The sequence below is a fragment of the Pseudopodoces humilis genome, chromosome 13 (assembly GCF_049639895.1).
Source record: "Pseudopodoces humilis isolate 2021_Gansu_Grassland_sample_001 chromosome 13, ASM4963989v1, whole genome shotgun sequence".
NCBI classification, from domain to species: Eukaryota; Metazoa; Chordata; class Aves; order Passeriformes; family Paridae; genus Pseudopodoces; species Pseudopodoces humilis.
Window position 1 is genome coordinate 7,758,193 of NC_142212.1, and position 27,467 is coordinate 7,785,659.

At 36.3% G+C, this 27,467-nt stretch overlaps 1 protein-coding gene across 1 annotated transcript in view; it reads left to right on the forward strand.

Moving 5' to 3' along the window:
* The window catches only part of CACNA2D3 (calcium voltage-gated channel auxiliary subunit alpha2delta 3), a 387,704-nt gene that overhangs the window by 198,461 nt on the left and 161,776 nt on the right, over positions 1-27,467 (forward strand). The gene's annotated exons all lie outside the window — the stretch shown is intronic.

Sequence of the window (27,467 nt, forward strand, 5' to 3'; positions counted from 1 at the left end):
TAAAGATGAGTATGTACTATGGACAAGTGAGCAGCTTATTATGACAGGAGAAAGAACAGATGTAGTACTCAGTATTTTTAATTTCTTCATTTGGCAGAGTGAGGGATAGAGCTGATGGTAAGATTTTATTAAAAATGTATTTGGCTCTATTGATCTGTAGAAAGAAATTTGCCCAGAGTTAAATTACTTTGTTGTATAACACATGGAAATTTCACAGTAGGGAAGAAACGCCTTGAATTTACCTGATGAGGAAGCTCTAGTGGGCCTTGTGTCTCTATGTCAAATAATTTTCTTCTACATTTTATCTTCTGCTAAAGCAAGTTTTGGGACTATTTTAGGATATTTTTGTAGTTTTTAGCCATGTGGAAGCAACAACCATGCATTTTGAAGTACAGTTTGAGCAAGTAATTGATGAATATGACTGTGCTGCATGGGGTTGTGTATTCTGTGGAAAAAAGTAGTTTTAATTTTCAGCTTTTAGTCAAGTTTCTCCATTATAAAATTCTGTTTGTTTTCTCAGTGTCTTCTCTAGCTCTGTTTTAGGCAAATGTAATGTCGTTCCACAGGACAGAATGCCTGAAAGCTAAAACATTTGTGACCAGTCTTTCCTCTCTTACTCAATGGCATACCATCTAATTTAAGTTCTTAAGTCCTCAAATATTCCATGAGAACGTTTCACTTTATCTAGCAAAAACATGATGTTGAAGGAGATTCACAGAATCTCTCAGAAGGATGTGCTTCTGATGTGCTGTATTTTCTTACTCTTTGGAGTTAGTTCCTCTCTTAAGAAGAAGAGACTGTGGGGAATCTCTTATCGTAAGAAATCGGCAAGGAAAGAATTCTCTGAAAGAGTCAGCTAAGTATTTTCATGAAAACATGTGCTGTGTATCTTTCATGTGCTAATCCACAGCTCTGTCTGAGATAACAACGCTCAGCACAGCTGTTGCAAAAAGCAGCCGGAGAGGTTTCCATTGGGAATTCTTCTGCAAAAGCCTAGCATGAAGGGTCCTGCCTTGTTCAGCAAGGACGTGGTGTCTGGGGAGCAGCTTTTCGTTAATATGCAATATTCTACTCAACTCTTCTGAAAATATTGAATGTGTTAATACAGCCTTGTAAATTTTATTTTAAGAAACATGGATGGGAAAAAAATCTAATCGGTTTTTCCTCTTTTCAGCCTGAAATATTTCAGTATGAAAAATGTAAAAGATTTCCATATGTATGCTTTAATGCATTAGAGCTTTGAATGTCTTTGTTGGATTTGTTATTCTAGAAAGGAAGGCTTATTGAAAATGCAATATCCTGCATCTTTGCAGTGTCAGTGTGCCTAGACATTATGCATGCCATGCACTTGAAATTAACTGCCTTTGCATTGCATCCCCTTTTTACTCTCCAAAGCTGGTTTTTATATTTATAAATCACACCTTTGAACTGCTTGATAGTTTTTTTTAATGTACATTTCCCCCCCCCTATTATCTATGTATTGCCCTGCCATCTTTCTTATAATTTATGTTTTTCTTGCATTTTGATACTGTGGTGGGCAGTGGTAGAAAAGGCAATAGGTCTAATTGAGGTAAATTCTGAAGTTTCTGTTTACCTCAATTTCCTGGTCAGCAAAGTAGCAATTTCAGTTATAGTTGATCTAATGTTAGATAATAGTAAATAGTTTCTAATTAGTTGCAAGCATCTTGCTCTCTTATAGAAGGGAAAAAAACACCTTTTATACAACTATGAGGACTTTAAAAGTTTGTCAGTGAGAATCTCTAAAAATGGAGAGTGAATACAAACTTCCAGGATATAAACAACAATTCATATTTCCTTCCTTTTTCTAAACCATTTATATATTTTCAAAACTAGTCTTAAATATATATATATATATAAATCATGTAAACAGGGAAAAGAGCACTTTATTAAGTATTATTTGAGATATATTCTTTCTTAACTGATTAATTATCAGTTTCTTAACTGATATTTTAATCTTAAATGATTAAAAATCATCTTCCTTCTGATAATGCATTAAAATAAAATTGTGTTGCAATGATTAGGAAAGGGAATAAAAAGGCTCCAGTTAAATCCCCAAAGTAGCTTAAATTAAGCAATTGAGTTTTTTGAAGGAAATCAGCCTGATATTTTGTATGAACTAGGAAATTATGACCATCAAAAGACAATTAAAAATTATCTTCTGGACTGTTTCTTTGAAAGAAGGAATGCTTCCATTTTACTGGGTTTTTTAGGAGTCTCTGTCTCCCTCAGCAAATGAAAAAAAAAAATCAAAATATTTCCCCATGTTTACTTAGTATCTTCTGCTACTTTAAATGTAAATCTAGTAGATGCTATTTTTATAACACACTATATTTTATTTATATGACTAGTTGTTAACATCTATTTCCTTTTTTTTATGAGGCCATATGGGCAATCTTAAGGAGCTGATTCTCACACATTAGAGATGAGTTTGTGTTATATACATAATTTTTCTCATTCATGAAACTTACATTCAGTACTTTCAAATTTCTGTAGTTCATTCAAAGCAACTCTGCCACGTGAAGTACCAAAAAGGGAATAATTAATCCACAAGAATAAATAAATCTACACATCTCATAGAAAAGCCCAGCTTTTCATCACGTAGCAGAAATAAGTATTTGAAAGGAATAGTACCAAGGAAGTGTTTGTTTAGAATGAGAGCTATAATGCAGTTACAATAATTTTGGTTTTTTAAGATGTCCTATTTCAGGAGAAAGCCTTTTAAGTCTCAAAATACCTTTTTTATGTCAGTCGTACCAGAATCATGCTTTTATTCTGTATTATTGCTCCTATTGTGAGACCCAAATGCATTATCAGAAACCAAGCAAAATACTGCACTTAGGTGTTTCTCTAGGTCCCTTATTCTAATTTAAAAGGATGCAATGCCATGGGTAGGGGAGGCAGACAGATAGATGTGACTACATGGAAAGAGAGCACCTCAAGTCTGCTCCCAGAAGATAGTACCAATAATGACCTTTTCTTAAATAAAACTGTCCTACTTCCTTTCTAGTGGAAAATTCCAACAATAACTAATGGAAAATTCCATGAAGATTAACCTTGTAAATGTTGCTGAAATGCCTTAGCGCTTCAAAAAATGAATTTATTATGAGATTTGAGAAATTAACAGAGCTTCAAGCTTTGTCAGGTTCTCAGCTGAACGACATTTTAATCACTAATTGAAAATTAGTAAAATTGGAATGGAAAGTATCTATTTAAATATTATTTAACATATTTTGTCATTTTAAATATAACAAGGCTGTTCTCAGAACTTGTGATATTGCAGAGGAAAATATTGCAGTAAATTCGCTTGCATGAATGTGTAAGAGAACAGTTTTAAGCCCTGTTAACTCACTGGCAATTCCATGAAGTCTCGTGATGTTTTTTTCTCCACTGGCTAAAATGATCCAGTGCCTGCATATTTGAGGGTCTTTTCCTCTCCTCCATTTCCCTGTGGTTTTTATGTGGGTGTCAAGTTCTATACTTCTACAAAACCCATCTACTCCAAGTTTTGGAGAAACCCAAAAACATTTCTTCCATAACCACGACTGAGAGCAGAGTCTGAAATCTCACTGAGATCGAGGGGAAATCAGAACTTCAGTTTGGGTACAGATTTTTAGTATTCTTTTCTCATGTGGGTCAGTGCAGCACTCAGGGGATGAAGGAGAATGTCAACTTTGTGACTTTTCATGACTTGTGACAGCCAGAAAGAGATGTTCTGCTCCCTTGGCCTGAGAGGTCTTTGCTTTATGATATTGTGCCATATGTAAAATCTGGAAAAGAAAGCAAAAGAATCATTGAATCATTTGAACTTTGCCCTCCCCTTTGGGTGTGTCTTTGAGTCAGAAAAGCATTTGCTTTCGTAATTATGTGAAATAACTATATGCTATGGTAAATATATGCAAAACCAGAAGCACTAATTCCTCATTAAGTCAAGTCAAATGGAAACCAAAATCCCACCTAAAATTTCCTCATTTTCTAGAATCAAATCCAGCTAGACAATCTGGGCTAAAAATACTTCTGTGTCCAGTTACCTTGTTAGTTATTCTGCAGCCTTTCTTTCTCTGGGCAAGTAACAGGGAATAGAACTTCATCTGTCTGTCTCCTGTTACTCTGAGGGTTCTGGGTAGAATTAATTTTGTATGGCACAGAAATATTTTCTTCATGCTTATGAACCATTGCAGAGATTGCAGAGATTTAAGATGTTTTCTATCACTGCTAAGACTTCAAGTATGGTGAATATAAAGCATAACTGCAATAATATCTTTATTCCAAATGCTAAATGATTATGGTGTAGAAAGACCTAACAGCCAATGCTGCCCATGTCTGAATGGAACTGTTGAAATTACAGTATAAATAGTTCCATGACTTTTAAGTGTTTATACTTACATCTGCTTTATAGGAAAAAGTTCACAGTCTGGCAGGTCTCTGGATCTATATATAGTACTTAAAATTATAATTGAATCCAGAGAGCAACACCTTAAAATTTGCTGGATTTAGATTTGATTTCATAATGGTATGCTAGATTTGCAGGCAATAATAATCAATATATAGCTGCTTAATTATGTGGGACTTTCATGCATACTTTTAAAGGGTCAGTATTTATAGTACATTTAATAATATATGGCTTTCTTATCTATTTAAGAAAATACTTGGTCATTCCTGGTGAGAACTGGTCACTTGGTCACTAAAGCTCTTAATTTCAATCCACTAATTTATATTAGAGATCTTTGAAATAAATATTTACATTTAATTGTTCTGCCTTTTTATTTATTTATTTATTTATTTTAAACTAGAAACCTATTTAGTGAGTTTATTTAGTGATCCATAATCTATTGGCTTCAATTGCTGTATATATAAAATAAATGTCTGAGTTTTGGGTATATGTCAAATTCCCCAAATATTTAGATTCTGCCATAGGAGAGGAAAGGAGGCTTTCCTTATGCTCCTTTAGCAAAGGAAGATGAAGACATTTCCTTTGTCTGAAAACTATCCCAGAGAAATGAAGGGCTGCTGTGAAAACAGCTACAAGGGAATGGGTGGCTGCGTCGTGGCACCGCAGTGGTGGCAAATCACCTTTCTCTTCATGTGTGCCATCCCCAGGGTCACAAACCTTCCTGCAAATCTTTAGCCAAGTCTGTAGCCCAGGAACGTGGCACTGTTGGCAACACAGAGCGTTCGTAGAGCAAATTGAATTTCTCGTGTGCAGTCCTGTCTGGATGTTATTAAAGAGATGTTTTTTCTGAGAAGTCTGACGTACTTTGGAGGCGGATGCCATTACTGCTACACAAACCTGGGGCTTTATTACTGGTTATCTCAAGAACAAAAGAAGGTCCAGACACTTTACAGGCCTTTCAAGCTATGACGTAACTTATATTAATTACTTAGCTTTTTAGGCACTCCTGTAGTATGATGAAAGATGGGGTATGAGATCAAACAGAAGTTTTTGATTTCAGGATAAAGGGAAACAACTCCTCACAGCTAGATTCCTGCCCCGAGTGTGATTTCATTTTGAAAGAAAAGTTTAAAAAAGGTTTTATTTTGCCTTATTACTTCTCCTCTTACAGAGAAAAATAGGCTGGTAGGTCCTGTTGCAGTGAATATTTTTTTTTGGTCATACCTACAATAATGATTTCTACAAATTTGTCACTAGTATTTTTACTTGAATCCTTTTACATGACACTCAGAGTAGATAAGACCTCTTTTTCAGTCACTTGTCAATTTAATTTGCCATGAAGAAACTTAGCCTGCAGTGTTTAAGTTGAAAAATGGAGAGATGTTTTCTGTGAAGATAAGGGTAATTAAATATTATTCTCAGGGTACACATGGATTGCCAGAGGAAGGATTATTACTTCTTGTCTACAGTCACTTGTTGGTTAGAATCATGGAGGGACTGATGCTTCCTGAATGTTTGAAGAATTTTGATGGAATTATAATTGATACCCAATGAAAAATGCATATTCAAAGTGCCCTTACCATGCTAATATTTCTCATATAATCAAATTATATGAAAATTTGTATATTATATATACAAATGTAATTCAGAAGTGAATCAGCCATGAATCATACAGAACACCTTATAAACAAGCGACAGTCTAAATGGCAAATAATTCACAATTTGAAATGGATTATCTCTTTGGGAACTCATGAGTATCAGTAACACAAAAAACATTCCTTTTCCTTGTAAGTTAACTTTTATGTAGTATGTAGACAGAGAGAGATCCAAAATTTGAGATAAAATAGGTGTCCATAAAATGTGCCTAGATGACTACAAGTAATCACTATTTGCCACTGGCACAGAGCTCCTTGTTGCTGAAATGTTTGGCTGATGGCCCTTATTAGCAAGAGAGACCAAAACATAATAAGTTAATACCATAATAAGAAGCTGATATATTATGGACTCTGTTTACTAAAAGAAACCCAAACAAGCAAACCTTTTCCTGATATTTTATGTGCTGTAAGGTCTTAGTTTTTAAAAACTAAGTTATCATGCCAGAAGCAAGGCAGTTAAAGTGGGCATGGTAATTGCACAAATATGCCTATTTTGTTCTTTGGACTATGTCTATTCTTGAGGTAATGTTTTTTTCTGAAGAATTGTGTCATCTGCTTAAGGAAATGGTGAGATCATTTATTTCTTGAAGTTCTTTAACAGCATAATAAAAACTGTATTTTAGTTTGTGTGGTTTAAAGTGAGAAATGCTGCAGTTATCCTAAAAGCTAGGATTCAGTTTATAGACTGTTTTTAATTCTCTTTATAATGTGTGCATCTTCTTAAACTTTATAGACAGAAAAGAGATGTTGAAGTTTGTCAAAGTTGTTCTATTTTAGATGAGTATCAACATCCTTTGTAAAATATCAAGAATGAATATTGTTAATTGTGAGTGACCCACCACCAAAAAGGTGACCATAACTGCATATATAAAACCCATTTTGTTGCATTGGACAATAAAGGGATAATACACTATTCCAAACAATTATTTTGGATTAATATAATTTAAAAAATAAATATAGATAGTAAAAAATAGTTATGGTTATGTTGGATTGAATGTCTTAAGTTTTCTGTTTAAAGCTTGCCTTTTAGAAAGAGTTGAAATAATGTGATTTTATATTAAACCTTACATTACAGCCAAGAGTCATGCTGAAAACTAAGTTGGTGCAAGAGATAAAACTAGTGTTATGTTCACTAATCTCTGGTTCCTCCACCAATAGCCTGAAATTAGGATATAATAGATCTCCAGACTTGCTTAATAGGTATTTTCTGACCTGTAGACCATGAGTTACTAAGTGAAAACTTTTCACTGAGTGTTCAAATGGGGAAGGATGAAAAATTCACATGTATTTTGGAATAAGTTATTAAAAACTGCACTTAGGATGTCCTGTTACAACCCCATTGTTTTTTAATGTAAGATTAAGCTTGATTCAAAACCAGTATTGAGTAGTGGACAAGCACTCTGAAAGGATTAAAGATTTTTTTATGACTAAGAATGTCCTCAGTTTGATGTAGGAGTACGAGCAGAGGAGACAGTGCAATTGTGAGGCTTAAATAGGAAAATGCAGGTAATTGCATCTTTTCCTAACCAATAGGTCAGATTCCTTGCTGGTTCTGGTGGGGTATGGCAATTCCAACAGCCTGTAAGCAATTGGCAAGTACCCTGGAAAACTATGGACCACACAAAAAAATAACTGTTTTCAGACATTTTCCTCTGAGTTCTGAACTATATTTCTACCTAGTTTGTATGATCCATTCTTAGTTCATTCCTGTATCATTTTCCCCTTAATGAAATCTTCATACACTCCTATTTTCTGTAACTCTCACTGTATTAAAATAAGCCAGTGTGTTGTTTCATTACACAGGGAAACTTTAACTTCTGTTAGATATTTACATTAAGTTGAGAAGGTTGGTAAATTGCATGTTTAAATATCAAATCTCAGGAGATGTTTGGAAAGGGAATGTTACAAAGAGAGGAAGTTAAATGTTTGGTATAGTATTCTCTTGCTGGCATCCCATTACATACAGCAAATGGTATTTCTTGCTCATTTTACTCTGAGAGGCCAAATTCTGCTGGTTTGGAAGTACAACAGACGTTGTTTATATGAAATTATTATTCATATATACCATTTTCCCAGAGTACCTCTGTTATCCTTCGTGGTGTCTGGCTGTGGAACAGTCCCTCAATGCATGCACATATATCAAGGCAGTATGAAGGATTCATTCCATGCAGGGGCTCATATATGTCTAGTTTAGTATTCATTTCAGTGAAATGCTTACATATGTGAGTTACTACATCCCTGCTAACCAAAGCAATGGATTCAGGCAAACATTAAAGTGCTTTACTGAATTAAGAACTAAACAAGTTATCCAAACAATCCCATCTTTAGAACTCTGTTGTGGGTCTGCAGATTCTTTCAGAGTGGTTGAATCTTTAACTTTGTTAGTGGTTATGCATTTTTTAGGATACCCATTTAAAGAGCACTGTTTGTTTATCTCCCTGTATTTATACCTACTTTTTCTAAACTGGCCTAACAGCATTAACTGCATTCTGAGACTTCTGCAAAACATGGCAGCCTCTGTAGACTTAACTTTTGTGTTGTCTTCCCATGTGCAGACATCTGCTACAAAACTGATAAAAACCTATCCTTTTCTATGAGGTTCTAAATTCCATCATCCCGTAATCCTCTCTACTACTATTACTATAATTGTCTGTGTGCAGAACTGACAGAATGGGATTTGCACATCTGAATAAATATGTTCTTTTTCTGTGGGATATCATTTGTGCACTGACTTCTGTTAAGATTTCAGTTCAGTCACAGAGGTTTCCCCTTACAGTTTCTTGAAAGCTTTTTGCTGGATCTTAACATTGAAGCTGAGTTTAGTGCATTGTTGTAAGACAGAAGTCTTTATTCTGCCATCTTATGTCATTAGACATATCTTGAACAAACATGAAGGATTTTGAATCATCTGGGACTTGAAGAAGGCTTTAAAATCCATTTTAGTAGTAAAACGTATATGCTAATGACTGCTGTTTGGCATGTTATTATGAAAATAGAAACAGCTATAAATATTTATAAAACATTTTGAAATATGTGTTATGTGGAGGTTCATAAAATAGAACACCTACAGAGTCTGGACTATTCAAGACAGAAGCTACTCAAGGGTTGTTTTTCCTGGAAAATTGCTTCTTTCTCAGATTGTACAGTCAAGTTCCTTAGCTCTCATATTGAAGCTCTCCAGCTTCAATAGGATCTGGAAATATTAATCAACTTCTGGTAATATTTTTAGGTTCAATCACCTATTTTAAAAATAAGAAGAAAAAAGTTATCCTTGTGTGAGGAAAAATACCACCAACACCCTTAGAAATATGACTATTCTTTGTTGTCATGATACCTAAAGGAATATTTGGAAGTTTGCATGAATGGAGACAAGAGACAAATCTCCTAGGCAAGCTGGGTAATCCTCTTGGCAAGAATAAAATATGATGGTGTTGTAAAATAAAGTAATTTTTTCTAAGAGTTTTCAATTAAATGGTTCAGTATTTCAGTCTCTGACGAAGGAGAATTCTTTGGGGTTTTAATAATGTCTAAGATAGTATTAGATATTGTCTGTTTTTGTACTTATTAACTGATTTAATAATACAAGATAGTAGTAGAACCACAAAGAAATTTTCCTAAGAATAAAAAGCAAAAGATAGAACAATACTGGCCTTTCAATGAATCATATTTCAGTCTAAATCTTTAACTATTGAAAAAAAAATAAATTCCCAGACATTTTGTGTATTCTATTAACTTTATCTCCAAGAGTGAAATTAATTGAGTATACATTTACTGAGTTTGCTCATCTTGTGAAAAAGAAATGGCTGAATTTTTCATAGAATGAGCGTTTTGTCCAAATACTGAAACATCTGTGGTAGGGATGGGTGCAAACTGTAAACATTTGCTTTGGCTAAGTTTGCCTCACGTTAGGGGATGAGTTTTCATAAAATATTCATGCTACCAAGTTTTGTAGGCACAAACATTCATGGAAGATGACTTTCAACCTGCAATAGTGACTGTGGTTAGACTATCCTTCTGTCCATCCATTTCTTGTCACTTGCAGTCAAAAAGCAGTCCCCCATCAGTCCCCAGTTTGTGGGAGCACAACCTTTTTGCAGTTGTACTGCTGGCAATTTTGAGTGGGGAATGTGTCTAGGGAAGATAGTTAGTGTGAGGTTCTCATCATTTTCTAGTGCAGAATTTAAGTACTGATCTTACGGTTTGTGTTGTACTGGAAAGGTATAAACAGCCCACCTTTCAGAAATTATTCTGGACTTTCACTGAGACCGAATCCATTTCTCCTCATTGTCCCAGTGCCTCTGTTCCAGTGCTGTGGGGTCAGCACCACTCGCATTTGTTCAGTGTTGGTGGCACAGCAGCAGGGTCACACCTGGTGAATCGCGAGGATATCAACGTGTCTCCTCCCAGCTTGGGTGGGCTCTGCTCATCAGAGGCTTTCAGAGTGCTTTAAGCACAGAGTTTCTGTCCCTGCTGGGCCCATGTTTGAGACACCCAGTACCTGAGCTGGGTGTGCCTTGCTTTAGCAGCAGATCTGTGCTCGTGGCTCTGCGGGCAGCGCACACTGCCCGAGACTGGGTCGATACGTCAATACTGGGTGTTCCGCTCTCCTGGAGGAGTTTCTTTAGAAAATAGCTCTAAGTGGAGATCAATAGCAGTTTTCTCTTTGTATCTCACACAGAGGGCAATATTTGCCAAGACAAAAAATCCTGTTGCTGCCTTGCAAAAGAAGTTTTTCTTTTCCTTGCTGGAGGTAGTTTCAAGCACTGTCTTGTGCGTTTTTCAGTATAATCCTGTCAAAATAGGAGTTATGTTCTATTCTGGGGCTATGTCCCTGACTTATCACTGATTCCATGATGAGTAGTACCCACAGTATTTATATAGCCAATGGAACTGTTTAGAATTTTTTTGGAAAGGGTGACAAAACTCAATCCATAATATAAACTTACCTTACAAATTATTTTAACAAAAAATTATATCAGCATAATTCTAATAACTCTGACAGTGATTTTTAAAGGGTATTTTGATACATTTAAGCAACCAAACCCAAATTTTTAAAAAATATTCAAATGTGTACACAAACAGCATGAGAAAACTATGAGTAGAGTTTTTAGCACCATATCTGATAATAATGAATTTTTGGCTAAAAAATTTACTGGCTAAGTACATTTTGACATGTGACACCCCATTTTGAAACGAATTGTTTTATTTTGGCTGACCTAAATTCTCCTTAAAAGGCCATGTGTTGAAACTAGAGATGAGCCAGACGTCTGAGGATGCCTTTGTGGTACGTCATGTTTGTGCCATTTCAGACAGAAAAATGCACTTGGCTTTGAATTTGTGTGCAGCAAGCAATAATGAATAAGCCATTGGACCACCAATACAATTGATGGGTGCTTCCCGATGGTTTTAACAGTGTTATATACAATAATCAGTTGTATGCAAAGGTGAGTATCAAAATGAAGTCTTTGACTGTGCTCTGCTTGCATTAGCAATAGGAAATAATAGATAAAATTTTTAAAATCATAGTTTGGTTCACAGTGAAATCCTCACATACCTTCCCCAAATTAGTAGACATGGCTAGACTGAGGTCAGGCCATTTTTGGTAACATAGCAGCAAGGATGTATGGAATATCTTTTAATCCTCCTGCCCCTTCACAGCCCTCACAAAAGTAGCTCAAAATGGTCTCTTCTCCCAGCAAGCAGGTGACAGTCATTAATCACTGGCAACCAGTCAGAACACACTTCTCAGCTGACAAATACTGAACCTTTAAGGGCATTATCAAATTCCTTTCCTGAATCTCTCCATCAGGCTCCTGAATCCATCGAGGGAACTCTGGTAAGGATTGTGCCACTCTGCACCAGAGCAACTTTCAGATGTACTCTTCCAGAGACTCACTTCCACAACTACTAAAAATTCTCTTTAAAGATAACTGGTTAGCAGGGATGGACAGGATCTGTGCACAATGTAAACCACAGGGTCTCTCAGGAAAAGGTGTGGAATTCATCACAAAAATGTTCATGGTGTGTAAATAACCACAGCTGCTTTTGCTGAGGAGGGGAAAAATAGTTGAACTTGAGCTCAGCTCTAAGGGTTGTAATATTGCCATATTCCATGCATTTTCAAGACTTCATAATTCATTAGAAAACTGTCCATCAGTTAGTGAGAAATAAATGAGTAAATACCTGGTTTACTTATGGTTTAGTGTGCTGCTTTTTAAATGTTGGAACATTTAGTAGCCATAAGGGAGTATTACTGTAAAGGAAGCCACACAGGTATGTGTACAAATACCTGTAATGAACTTTATGTTAATTTATGTACATATGAATACTAATAAACTTTATTTTTTTACTACTGTACAGGCCTAGCCTTTCCAAGGGATAGTGGCTCAGCAGAAGAGGTGTATTTTCCTCCTTTCTCCAAAGTGATTTATTAATGGGTTGTTGAGTGGCAAAAGAGCCTGGTGTTCACTTCCACATCAATATTGAATCAAGTGTTAACAGCCCTGCAGCATCTACAGATCCAGAGCTGGTCACAGGAGCTGCTCACACAAGTGTAGTTGCTCTCGCAGTGAGGCAGGATTAGATGTGAGGCAGGACATTAGAAAGATGGGCAAGATTATCATGCCATCATAAGCAGATATCTTTCTATTTTTCTCCATTAATTTTGCTGATTTAATAGTAGAAAGTTCTACGTGGGTTTAATTGTCTATGTAGGACTGCTCAGACGTGATATAGTTCCCACTAGAGAAGTTTCCTCTGTGGCATAGCTTCTTGCAAAAAGTTTTCTGAAATAGCATTCAGAAAAGAGACTTTTGAAAATTAGTCTACACTGTGCATGTATGTCTCTAAGTTTTGGAAAGCGTGCATGGAAAATTAAGATTTTAGAATGAACTTCCGTACAACAGTGTAATTTTATAGCTGGATGTTTTTATTAATTCTCTAATGTGTTGACTGAATGTAAACATAACGTGGAACATTCTTTCTGAACATGCAGAGGAGTTTTTACCATGGGTGCAAATTTAGACCTAGTTTTATGTTGTGCCATATTTTTGTTATTTTGGTTTATTTTGGTTTTTGCTGTTGTTACATTTCGGGTTTTGGTTGTTGTGTGCTTCATTGGTTTAACTATCTGATGAATCTGTAACTGATAGAAACACAGAATCCTAAGGGCTGGACTGTGACAGCCTCTCCAGCTCCTCATGCCCACGTTAGAAGCCCTTTGTCAACGGAATATTAAATTATTTCTGTATTGCTGAAGTGCTCTTTACATGCTCTCAGTGTGGATTAAGTAGCTGATGTATTCTGTTCAAATAATGCCTGTACTTCATGGCAGACACAAACAAGCAGTTCTAGTGTTTCTTTGACACTTGTTTGTTGTCATAAACACTTGTGATATTTTATGAGCTTAATTTAATAATTTAATTAAATTTTAAGTTTAATTTAATAATTACAAAATTAGGCAAGATTCTATGATACAAATAAAAATGTAAGAGAATCTGGACTGCCTCAAAAAATGTAGGCCTTAAAAAAATCTAGAACACTCTAAAGTTGATCAGGGAATCATTTCCCTTCAAAATATCTTGAGTCTTAAGCTTCCTTATCCTATGATTTATAAATCTGGTTCATAATCTCAACATTAAACAGAATCTGAGAGATGCTAATATTTTATCATACTTATCAATTCCACTGCATTTCACCTGTCAGCACTGAACAAATTTCAGGAAAAAATAGAAGAGATTCTTTTATGTAAACATGTCATTGGCAAATCTCTTACATTTTTTTCCTTTAACTGCCACAGTCAGTGCTGCTTGTATGACAGAAGCTGTTAATAAATTAGGCCCCAGCCTCTTGATGGCAGTGTATTTCCTTCTTGAGTTCATAGGCTTTACAGAACATTTATGTCTCATTACAGCCAGTACAGCAGTTTATGCCCTAATAAATCAAGGGAGCTTTGCCGAGATGATCCTGACAGTAATGAATCTTTCTGTTGGCATTTCCACTTCACAGACACAAATAATGAAGCAAAACTGCCCCATCTGGCCACTCAGTAAGAGTCAAATCGCAGTGGGAAGCTGTTTTCTCAAGCATGACAAAGGTCATTGTGTGCAGCAGCAGTGAGCGATTGCAGGTTGTGCCGTGAGTGACAGTGTAGAATGAAGCCATTTGTGAGCTTTTATCATTATAATTACATTTATTAGCCGTGCTGCCAAGATTCAATCCGCCCTTCTACCAAGTCTGTGTGCTCTTGCATCAAAAGCTGCCTTAACTGATTCCTGCAGCTTATTTGGAGAGCTGTTGGTTGGTTGTTGCACAGGAATTGATTTCATCAGCTCAATCAGCCGGTGAAGTGGTGTGACTGAAGTCATCTCTCAGAGTAATATTTTTTTTAAAAATTCTGTAAATGTACTGCCTTGAAAGAGCAAAAACTGGCAAAATATGCTGTATGCTATTTGTAAATGAGCAGATATACCAGGATCACTCTGCTTTAGGAACATATGGAGAAAATGCAGGAAATGTCATCTCAGATTGGCTGGTGGCTCCACTGAGTCTCCCGTGCAGCCTTTGGCAGAATGTGAGCAGGTGACCTTTCCACCTGTTCTAAAATCCTCAGTTCTTGGGACTGACATTATTGTTATACTATTAATTTGTTAATAAAGTCCTTGCAGCACAGAGCTTGGATATACACCATGAATCCTTGAAGCTTTTTTTCCCAGGGCCCATCACAGAGCATCTTCCCCATTTTGGTTTTCCACAGCTCAACATTAAACAGTATCCCCCAACATCTCTATTTTACAGCATATTTCTCTCATTTTGATATTTTCCTGCTTGATAAGACAGTTGGGTCTGATTTCTTCCTTTGGTAAGATAAAGTAATTTCTCCTGGCTTAGTTTGTAGTTCTTACACAACATCAAACAACAGAATTGAAAATAGAGTCTTCTGTCAGATTGGAGTTTTGGGCTGTTTTTATTTGTTAACTTTTTTTTTTATTTTTTCCCCCTTCTATTTCATGCACCCTTGCTTTCCAGCAGTGTGTTGTTCCTGCACACGTGGTGCGTGGCTCTGGCTTGCTGCCATTCCAAACAGAGCCACTGAGGAGATGCCACCCAGTCCCTGCATGGCTCAGTGCTCTTCATGTCCTGGGTTTGCACACAGAAAAATTCAAGTGTCTGTAGGTGCATACAGTCATTGTTCTGCCTTGAATATTTTTGAGTTCTGAAATGCTGTTGTTTCTGTGGGCGTGAGTCAGTAAGTAATTTGATTTCAATTTGCGTATGGCAACTCTCCCTTCACCTACAGTACAAAATGTAGGCCTTAAAAAAATCTAGAGCACTGTAAAGTTGATCAGGGAATCATCTCCCTTCAAGATAACTTGAGTCTTAAACTTCCTTATCCTATGATTTATAAGTCTGGATCATAATCTCAACATTAAACAGAATCTGAGAGATGTTAATATTTTATCATACTTATCAATTCCTATACACACCTGTACTATAAAGTACAGGTGTACTTACAGGCTGCATATTTAGGGTGTCTCATCCTTCTCAGGAATGCAGGTATCCATTCTGTATTAGCAACATGACACAACAGGATTTTTATTTGGAAAGTTTAAAAGTTATTTTTTCCAGTTGATACAAGGGTTATGTTGCACTGTGAGAATGCAGTTTGTACAGCCTGAGTACAAAGCTGTCGAGAATACAGCCACAGTCACAGCCTTGTGGGAAGTACCAAGTGTTCTTAATGAACACAGGTCAGTAGGGACTCACTTCTATTTTAAAGAATATTAATAATTAAGTTGAAGGAAAAAGTATATTTTCAATGAGATTGAGGTGCCAGGTAGATGACATCTCTCAACAATAACGTCTAAGTGTGAGTAGCTTAGGTTTATATTTACAGTTCAGACAGGAGATGCCAAATTCCCATACAGAAGAAATCAAAAATTTAAAATATTTTCTTTTTCAGTTGAGAGTAAAGGTAGATGTGAATGAATGTACAACAGCAAGTGATGTAATACTCCTCTTAGATGTGGTAAGACTCCTCATGGAGATGATGAAATCAGTGATCTCCTTTGTAAAAGAGGAGCTGGCGTTCCAAGAAAATACTGGAGGTGGCACACTTGTTGTTACAGACTGGCTGTAAGCTGTGCTGCACTGCACCAGTGTTGGTGTGGGAGATCTCACTCCTTTCCACCTTTGGATGCAAACTTTGCTTTGCCTTCCTCACCTCTGTCCTGAGCTCAGTGATTGATTGCCCTCTCATCCTGTTCTACCCCTGAACTCCCCAATGCCTGGGATTCTTCTCTTCCTGCTGCTTCCTGTTGGAATCTTGTTTCTACCTGGCAGAATTGCACATTGATATTTCTTCCTGTCTCTCCTCATACTGTGTCTTTTTGGGAAGTCTTTTCTGATTCAGGCAATTATTCTTTTTACTTTTCTTTTTGGTAAAAATCTGTTAATTTGTTGTTTGTTTTTCTTCTTCCCAAAGACCTCCAACAATCACACCTTTATTCAGATTTCTCCAAATTTATTCCAAAGTAAAGTATTTTTGCAGGACAGAGGAAAATCGAGTGCTGAAGTTCCTTTTTAGTAGCAGCATACAAATTTTCTCAATTGATATCAGCATTGAAAAGCTTCAGGTAACTCTCTTGCTCTTTAAGAACAAGAATCAAATGTACAAATCCTAGGCTCTTTGTATGCTTTTCCTGTTCTGTCCTTTCTGTTTTCCATTTTCTTTCCATACATGAAGACTGACAGGTTAAAAGATTATACCTTTCAACTGCAGTCTTGACAGATATTTATCTGTGGCTTTTATTTTGTCTGTCTTGTGGTGGGACTCACTACCAAAATCTCAATAACTTGCCAGCATCTGTGAAATGGAGGGAAGGAAAAATACTTCTGCAGTTTTGTGGCATAACAACAATTTTGACTGCTGATATCCAAGCTACCTTTTGTAGTACAGCATCACTTCAGTCTGCTTTTTCTTACATTCAAGTGTTTTTATCCGCTGAGTGCTAAAACTGGCATGTGGGAAATGTATGGAACTGGTGCTGCTTGTTTCATCAGCTGTGATGGTTATGAAGTTTCTCTGTAAATTCAGCTATTCTTTTTTTTAGTTCTTTCAGTATAGTCACCTTTATTCCTCACATGAGATACAGGAGATATATCCCTAGAAACACCCAGGTGCATTCAAGAACTGTGAGTGTGCAAGTATGGTGATCTCAGATGCTGGGCTAATGAGACACTCAAACCTGAATTTTTCTGTTTGGTACCATGCCTCAAACCATGCTGAACGTTACTAGTAAATGCTACACTAATTTTACATACTAACTGGAGTGCATACTGGTTGCACAAGCCAAATTGTTTTTCAGTTCAAAGATAATATTTCCATTTAAATTAGCAGGATTTGTACAATGTGACCTTCGGAAAGAGGTTTATACCATACTAATCTCTGTTATCAAATGTTAGTCTTAATATTCTAGTTGTTTAAAATATACATTGGTTTGAGTGGGTTTTTATTAGCAGTATTTATTCCAAGTTAGAAAGTGAATGTCTAACAAAACTCTCACTGTAAGAATGTTTGGAAATGTATGCAAAGGTTTTCACAACAGCACTGTGTTTTTGTATATCCTATTTAAAGTGCCTGCTGGCAGGAAAACCATTCCATTCATCTTCAGGAGATCAGGAAGTCAGTATTCCTTCCCTTATAACACACATTCTGAACATGGTTTGAGGTTATTAGGTTAATCACACCGAATCTTGGAGAAATTTCAGTGTTCAGAGCTCTTTTAATTAGATATTTGTGATATTCTTTACATTATGGTGTACCTAGGACATCTAAAAATCCACAGTAGCTTCAATCAATTTTACTTTCCAGCTGGCAAGAAAATTTGTATTAGGAAAAGCAGTAATTGCAATTAAGCTAAGATCAAATTATGACTAATTTGAAATATTGGCAACCTAAAAATATTTCTCCCTTTCCCTGTTTAAATTGCACGATAACTAAATTATTTGCTCTGCTTACAGTTCAATAATTTGTATTTGCTTGCAAAAAAGCTAAATTTGTTTGCTTCTAGTTCTTCTACGATAGAAAAAATATGACATTTCCTCACTATCTCCTAATAGATGCTCCCTGTATGTAATTTAGGGCTAAAAATACAGAAATTCTGTGTTACACAAAATCCTTGAGATATGTGTAGATTTGTCAAACTTGAAATGCAGAAATGATCCATTAAATTTGTAAATTGAGTTTGGGCTGTGAAATACTTATAAATCATCAAGTTTTAGTTTATAATGCTGCTATTATAATTTCTCTGAACTATGAATTATATATATATATATATATATAAATATATATATATAATATATATTATTTACTGCATTTAAAAAAATTTCTTTTATATATTTTTCAAGTCAAAGAGACTTTTAAAAATCCTTTTATCCCAAGAGAAATTTTTGAAAACTGCTAGAAACCTCTCCAAATTCACAGAACATTACATAAATCCCTTAGTATTAGAAGTTATCAACAACTGAGTAAGATGTTACAGGTAGGAGGTTTTTGCCTTATTTATGCCAGGTCCCAGCTCTCTGTTTTAGATGTTCTGCTTGCTAGTTGGAGCAGATGGGGTATTCTGCTGGTTTAGTTTTTCATCCTACCACCCTGCTTAGGAAGTTTCTGAAAGCATCCAAGTTCTTTGTTTCCCATTTCTGACTGGCCCTGTATTCTCTGAGCTGTTACTTGGATATGGCCTCAGAGAGGTGAAGGTTTTTTGGATAAATTGCCTGATCAGTAGAACAATTCTACAAAGATGCCTGGAATAAAAAGGAAGATGGTGCACTTCTTCATATTCAGCTGGAAAATCTTCCTTGGTGATTACCATTAGCATATTCCTGAAAGCAAACTTTCTGCAGAACTGATGCTCATAATCTCTGGTTCAAAGCATGTATTAAAATAACATTAATAGAAGTTAATATACTAAGGCAAATGCACTGCTTGCATATCAGAGGGCTTGCTGCTGCATCTAATTAGAACAGCTTTTTAAAATTTTAATCTATTAATAAATTTCTTTGCATGCACATTAAGATGTTAATATTCAAACTTGATTTGATTTTCTGTTGTTAACACTCATAAAGCTTTTTTGCAAAATTGATTGAAGGAGATGAGTATGTCTGCATCTCACCATTATTTAATTAAAGCATAAGTTTAATTAATAGAAGTAAAATTGCTCGTTATATATACAGGAATACTTTCAGTGGGTTTTTTACATCTGTTTTCTTGCATGGTTTTTCAGACTCGAAACTTTTGTTCCAGTCCTTTTTTTTCAGATGAGTTTTGTTTGCTTTTCCATTTATACACGTTCATGATCATCAAGGGGGATGCATGATAAAGGGAAAAATTAAACTGAGCAATAAATAAGGAGTATGTACATTAGAAGATCACATTAGCATATAAACTTCATCAGCCTTTCTTTGATGTGACCTGTAAATGCTTCCCTTGGCACCCAAGTGAGAACACTCAAGGATGCAGCCCAGGCAGGTCCTCTCAAGAATCTAAAAGTATCCACAAGAACAGATGTGCAGGTTCTGCTGTTTGTCCTCCCACATCAGAATAAGCTGGAAATGTGACTGGATTACTTCGTGTTAACTGAAGTTGCCATCTCCTTTACTTGGTAGCTCAGGTGAGCACTTGGGAAGTTGCTGCACCCTGTAAAGGGCAAGGCTCTTAAAGCATTCTGTTGATGCTTCTCTTTTTGAGTGGTACCTTCTCATCTTATACAAGTTTAGAGAAAGTTTGATGCACAAAAAGTTTTGCACCTTGGTCTGCTTTTATTGTAAATTGATGTAGCTCCAATTTCTTTTGGATTATATACTTTGCAAGAGACAGACTTTTAACACTGGGACTAACTGCAGTCATAAAACAAACTAAAGGAGGAACCAGTGCCAGCTGTGAAATAACACATGAATACAACATCCATCTTAATAGAGGAGTCCTCAAACCTTATCCATTTTCCTTAAGTTTTGGACCCAAGGGTACATACAGAAGTAGTAACACTCATAAATGTCAGCAGGCTGAAGAGCCACTGTGCAGTGTGAGAACCTTAAACATGGCTTTGAGCACTGCTGTGCAGTACAAGCCTGGAAATGAGATGACAGGCTGCTGGTTCTTCATGTATAGTCCTATCTTACATTTTGAACTGATTTCTACTCTGTTTGGCTGGCTTTGGAATATAGAGTACAGACTTAACCATAAAGTGTATTTTTGAGGTCTTGAAAGAAAGTGAATAATAGAATTTTTTTATATTTTTGTTGAGTATGCCAAGCTTCACTCTGTGCTGTGTGATATCACTGTAGTATAAGATATCAATAGCTGCACCTTACTCCTTAAAGGTTTGCTCAGCTTTTTAAAATGGTTTAGGTACCATGACATCTGTTTAGGGATCAGAAGCCAAAAGAGACAGTGTTGACTTACCCCTATTTCTTTTTCCTAGAAAACTCACTTCCCTCTGCTGCATCAGAAAGGAGTGAGAGGAGTGTTCCTCCCTGACTGCTGGAGCCCTGGGCTAACAGCAGCCATTTCCCAGCTGACCTGTGTGGAGCAGTTATGATGGTGTTTAGGAATTATGAATGCTTAACATGTTCACAGTTCTGCACAGTGCCTAATTAGTCCTTTTATGTGTGTTTAGTGGCATTTTTAAAAGCTCTCAGGAATTCTACACAGTGGATTCTGTTTTCAAGGGTCACAATGTCACTTATGTGTACCTTCAGGTACCTCTGAAAAGCAGTTCTTAATTCAGAGTGGAAAATCTTACTCTTCCATCTTTTTCTTGTAAGTCAAGTGGAAAAAAACCCCTTTCTTTTCATAACATATAATTACGATACTGATGCATTTTTAACTGCACGTTTCAAGTGTCTGCAGCTTCACAATTTCTGTGTACATTATAATTTTTTAGAACATACTGTATTAATTGACAGCGGTGTATTTTCTATTCTTTTTGCAAAGGCATCAAACTATAGAGAAGAATCCTGTACCTTATCACATGCTGTTTTAATAATATACATGTATTTGAATATTCAAAGTTTCCATGTCTTGTGGCATGGTTTGATGTTTATCCCAATCTACTGTGTAGGAAGCTATATATAAAAGATAAAAGTAAATATATGCATGCCATTAGATGTGCTAGAAATGGACTGGAATGGCTGTACAAAAGTTGAAAGAGAAGTGCTGAAATGTGAAAAGAGGGAGAGAAGAATCCAAAAAAGGGAATAAGAAAGTCATCATGACTGTTAGGAAAGGATTGAACATACAGTCATTGCTTTGTTGACAATGAGAGCTCCAGAAAGGAATTCCAAACAAGCTGTCCCATCTGTGCAACATTAACAAGAGAAAAGGCAACAAAAAGAATGGAAAATGCATTAAAAAAGGGACTTTTATTTTTACTTAGATGTGTGTGTTTCTTGGAAAACCAGTGCACTACATGCCCTCAGTGCCGCTGCACTGAGGCCAGAGGGCAAAAGTGGTCCTTGAAAATGTCTTTTTTTATCACTTTCCATGTAAAACAAAGTATGAGCAAAACGGAATGAGATACCATAAAGTTTTGGTGAGAGGGATGTGATAGGGTACAGCTCCTTTTCATGTGTTTCTTAATAAGCATGAGGCTTGCAACAATAATATTATCAATGCCAACGGCTTCAAAGAGCTCCCTTCTGTCTATTCTCCATTTTACTATGGCCAGAATTCATTTCATCCTGATGGAGAGCAAGCCAGCACTGTCTATTTTTTTCATCTATAAACCAGAGAATTATTTAAAGAAAATGACACTAACTTGCCATTACTAAGCTATTATTTGTAGGACTTTATTAGAAATTGCTAGTTAGTAATTGAATTGTTAATAATTAGCTGATATTTTTAAAGAAAATTGAGCAGTTAAAGGATTGATAACATGTAAAGGACTTATTGTGTGAGGCAGCACAAATGTGTAGCTCTTCAAGGAAAACCCATTTAGTATTTACCTTTGTCTCACAGTTAGCTGGACCATGGGGCATAGAATGAAAAGAGGTTTTTTTACAGCTTAGTTCCTCCCTTTGACAACAGAGGAGGTTAGATTCACATATTTTGTATTTGTAGATTCACATACTTTCACATTCTCAACTGGCATTTTTCTTAGCATGAACAAAATTGAGCTTAATAGGGGGATAATAGGGGGAAAATGTTGTCCTATGCTGGAAAACAATATTTCTTCATTTATATAGTAATAAAATATTTAAGTAATGCTATATTTAATAGCTTAAATTTCCATGTGATGCTGTACTGTGGCAAAGAAACAGAATTTGGTAACCTATGGTATTGCATTTACTTTGACATTGTCATGTTTCATTGAGTAATTTTTATAGAATCTGTTACATCCATAATGTATTAACTACAACTTTGCAATCTATTGAAAATGAGAATTTATTACTCTGTTCATTCTAGTCTTGCTGGAGCCTGGGGTAGTATAAGTAAAATAAAAATAAGGTATCAGGAACTCAAGAAATGGAGCACCAGATGAATATATAAATTATTTTCAATGATTTCTTATATTAGAAATTCAAGAAGGGAGAAGTTTAATTTTGACACACACAGGTGCTGGGGACTTGGGATGCATTTAAGGATGAGTCAGAACTCATCTTGCCCTTGGGAATATTGAAGGGAATCGCTATCTTACCTAAAAAGAATAGAATGAAGACTATTTATCTGTTTTAATAACATTTCTACTCACTTTTTTGCTATATTTGCTAGTAAAAAGTTATGTTAAGAATCTCAAATTCTTCTAGTAATTTTTTGATAATTCCACTTGTAATTTTTAATATACATAAAACTTTGAATATATATATAAATATTCACATATATCAATATTAAAAAATTATTTAGGAAATGTAAAGCTTTTCTAGTTCTTCACAGTATGCAAAATCAGTGACTTGTTTCTCTAATAATTTTATGTTTTTCCTAAGTTGAAATAATGCTTTTAGTTCTTGTGGTGGGTTTTGTTTTAGTTTCATATACATCAAAAAGATCCAAGATTTACAACCATCCAAAAGCAGCATATTCTTGTCAGTAGCCTGATTTGAAATGTCACAATGGAGCTGTTCCTGCATTAGTCTAAATTTGCTTAGTTTCATGAGTGAGGTGCTCGGAGTTGAAAGGAAAGGCTGCTCATTGCCCATGAGTGCAAAATTCCACTGTTCTGTACAACATTTGGAGCACTTCTCACTGTCAAAGAATTTTTCAATTTGTATTTGTTCTCCATTAGTTTATAGTGTTACAATTATGTTCAGGACAAACACATGTTTTATTTGGCTTACCATCATTCTTTCTCATGTTTCTGATTTCGTCTGTTTGATATACATGCAGTTTTAAAAAGAGAAACATATTTATACTGACGGTAAAAGTCAAATGCTTCAAATTTTAATAGGGATGTCAAAATTAAAATAAGAATGAAATGCTCTGGTTCTGAATGTCACATAGAAAACTGTCTTCTTTAAAAGAGCACTGGAATTAATCAATAAGAATTATATTCTCTGTACAACTGAAGTTTTGTGCATATTATGCATTTTTATTAGAAGCATTTTTCTTTTTAGGTTTTTATATAAATGTATTAAAATACATCTTCTAAATGGTCTAAAATATCTTCTAAATGTTTTGATTGCTGTTGAAATCTTCACAGTTGACCAGATCATAGTGACAATAATGAATGACTGTTCAGTTTTATGGAATGTTTGTATCTGAAGTCCTCAAAATATTTTTTTTTTTAATTTATTTCTGGCTTATGGATAAAGAAAATGCATTGCAGAGAGTTAGAAACTCATGATATTTAAAATTCATGAAGTGGCAGTATAGCCAGGATCACATTCCATTTGTAATGACTACACAATAATAATAATAATAGAGCTAGAGGTGCAACACGACTGCAGCTTTGATCCCAGAGCTAAGGAAACTCTCCAGGAGACAGTGGAGCTGTTGAAGTGCATTACTCATAGGTTCTTCTTGGAACTCTTTGTACTTAAGTGATTCAATCCTAAAGTTTGCTGAACTCTGCAGCCTAATGGACCCCTTTAACTCTGGCAATCTGCCTTCAGTCCCAAGGGATCAGGAGTGTGCCAAAGGTGATTCTCGGGTGCCCACAAGCACAGCAGAGAGCAGAGAGAATGCTCAGGAGGGATAGACATCATTCCCTTGGGACAGCTGTGCTTCTGGAGGAGCCCTGCTATCCTACCTGAGCAAGCCAGGTGCTCCTCCATCCCCTGGAGAACCTGGCACTGCCTGCTGCAGCTGCAGGTCACCCACTGGACTTTATTGCTGCTTCCCTGCTGTGGCAATGACACCACTCCAAACAGATCCTTGTGGCATGCCATGACATGTTTGATGTTTAGGAGAGGACCTGGGCTATTTTCTAAGAGTACAGGCAATGGCAGCAGTGCAGAGGCAGTGCAGGGCAGGCTGAAAGCCCTGGCAGGGTGGCAGTGTCACATCAGGTGTCCAAGAGTTGGTGCAAATCCCGTGGGGAACCCAGGGTTGACTCTCACAGCTGCTCTGCATTTGTGTTTCTACAGTGGTTTTGCTACTACTGTGCTTTGACCTTGCTAGATTAAAAAGCACTGGAGTATTTCTGTCTATGTGCAGCTCCTTCTGCTCTGCCTGAAGCAGAAATCTGCTCTGGCCCTTTTTTGACTTTTGATTGGAGAAGAAGGCAGCTCTAGTGGGTAATGACGGGGGGATAGGTGACTTTCTGTTGACCTCTCCTCAAAACCCAGCAACAGGTTCTGATTGAGCTCAAAGGCTTTAAGAGGGTATGCCTGTTAGTTTTCAGTATTTTGCATTTTCTGCAATGCTTGATTTATTTTTAATTAGTTGTTTAGACTTAGAGGGTTTATGTATTTTATTCATTTATAGCAGTAATGGGGGAGCCCAGAGCAGACACGTCTCACTCCTTTGGCATGGAGTGTGGCACTGGGGTTTTTCCTGCCACAGCCACATGCTGCTGCTCTCTCCAGCTGATTTATCATCCCTTCCTCTGCGTGGCCTCAGCCCAGCCTGAGCCCATGTCTGTGAACAGGGTTAACTCGAGCAAGCCAGGTTTGTGAGGAGACTGTCAGGCATTTGATGATCAACTCAGAATTCCTTGTAATGCTCTCTGTTCAGCACCTCGTGTTCCCTCAGCAGCCTTGAGCATGTTCAGCTGCCAGGATATTGATTGGAGAGTTTCCACTGGCTGCTGCAAGTGCTGTGATACTGTAATTTCCAGCTTCTGTTTTTCTGCTGTCCTTTAGAAAACTGTGCACAGTCCAGATTGGGATTTTATGGTCTGCTGCCCCCTTGGACAGTTTTTTTCTATTTTGATGGAGAAAACCTTTGAAAATGCCTGTAATCTAGAAAGCATATAGTTGGTACATGGCAGTGATGCTATCGCAGTAAGTGAAGAATTGATAGGGGTCATTGCTCCCTCGATAACAGATGGAAATAACCCAAACTTGCACAGGGCAGAGGAGGAGAAAATAGCCCAAACTACATATAACAGATAAGAAGTTTTCACTGGTGTGTTAATGTAGAGCTCAAGTTTTACATTGCATGCTTGATGTTTTGAAGGAGTAAGAGGGCAGAAGGAAGTGCCTGGCTTAAGATTTATCAGCTGGTGATGGGGAGCCTTATCCTTATCCTGCTCATAAAGGGTGGAGGAAGAACCAAATTTTCCAGTGGCTCCCTGAAATACATGGACAGGAGCCTGTTTAAAAGGTTTTTGTGATAATAAAATAATAGTAGGAAATTTTTCAAAACGAATGTTCTTGCGATTGGATGCAAAGCAGTTTTGGCTAATTCTTTAAGCTGTAAATTGGTCACCAGGTAAATACTGTCAGTGAAGCAAGCAGTGTTTTGTCACATTGGGAAAGTGGGATGAAGAAGTGAAGGGGGTTTGCAGAGTAGTGGGAAGGGTTGTAGGCTGGATAGGCAGGTAATTTTCAACATTTGTGGGTTTGATTCATGCTGGTATGTATTAAGCCTTTACTCAGCTTTCAAATTATGTTTCTATTTTTTTTTCCATACTTCAAACTGTTTCTTCTGTAAAGTTACAAAAAAAGAGGAAAAATAGTGCCTCTATCTTTTATGTGACTTTTACATATTTTGTTTCTAAATTTTTTTATTCATATTACTTACAGGTTTTACTTGAATAGTTATTAAATATTTACATATGTTGTTTGCTTAAAAGGCATTATTCAGAAATTAAGAACCCTTTATAGCAGATGTCATTAAAAAATTGTGGCTCACTAATCCAAAATGAAGTGAAGATATATCTAAAAAGATATTGCTACATTGCTGCGGTCAATGGAAGATTACCCAATGTTCACATATTAATGTCCACTGTAAATTCAATTAATTAGAAAGTAATTTGGAGAGAAATGCAATTACTGTCCATTAATTACTCTTGATTGTGAAGCATACACTAAATACAAAACCAAGTGCAATTGATTCAGTTTTAACTTCCTTTTTATTTTTCTTTTGACATTGTTTCTGTTTTATGTCAGGATGCAGCTGTGATCCTGAAAAGGCTTAAGGATGTGCTTAGCTTTGTGCACTGGGAATATTCTGAGAGTCTTCCGTGAAAAGCATTTTAATGACCTTGTCTGTTTACTTGTGTTTGAGTTTGCCACTTCCATAAGTAATTTCACTAAGTCCTGATGCCTTTTAACCTTACTGCCCTCATGAATTGCCCAAATTTTATTTGAGCTCAGGGTGCCTAGAAATAAAATCTGGTACCACATGCTCGTGATGGAAGGAGAGTGTTAGGGGAAACCATTTGAATCTTCCACATAATTTTTAGAAATAATATTGTGGTATTAACAAACCTTTAGGACGAGACTGTGTGTAAGGAGACTATGAATTTCTCATTGGCTCATGTATCACTAGCGTGATGATGGCACTGGAAGATGTATCCCCTCAGGATGCAGAGATTGCATCAAAAAATGATGCAGGATCTGGGATCTTTTTTCACCAGCTGCCCAGCATATGGAGTACCTGAAGCCAACTTAAGGCTTTTCTCTGCTTGTTCTTTGCAGGGAAAAATAAAATCAGAAAGAAGATGTGACATTTCTGTCTAACTATAAGAGTAGGTGAAAAACCAGGCACATAACAGGCATATACAGCTCAGTGGCCTTAAAGTGTGCCTGGAAAACTTCCTTGATTAACAGACAAGGAAGGAGTGGGTGGAGAATTTGGGTTTGTACAGTGTATTTGTGAAAAAAAATCCAGGAGATTAAATGAAATATTTGCCTATATCTGTGCAAAATCTCAGGACCCAGGTTTGTGAATTCTGGTATAAAGACAATGTCCCACTGTCTCTGAAGCAAGCAGCACTGTTGTCAATATTTGGAATAAT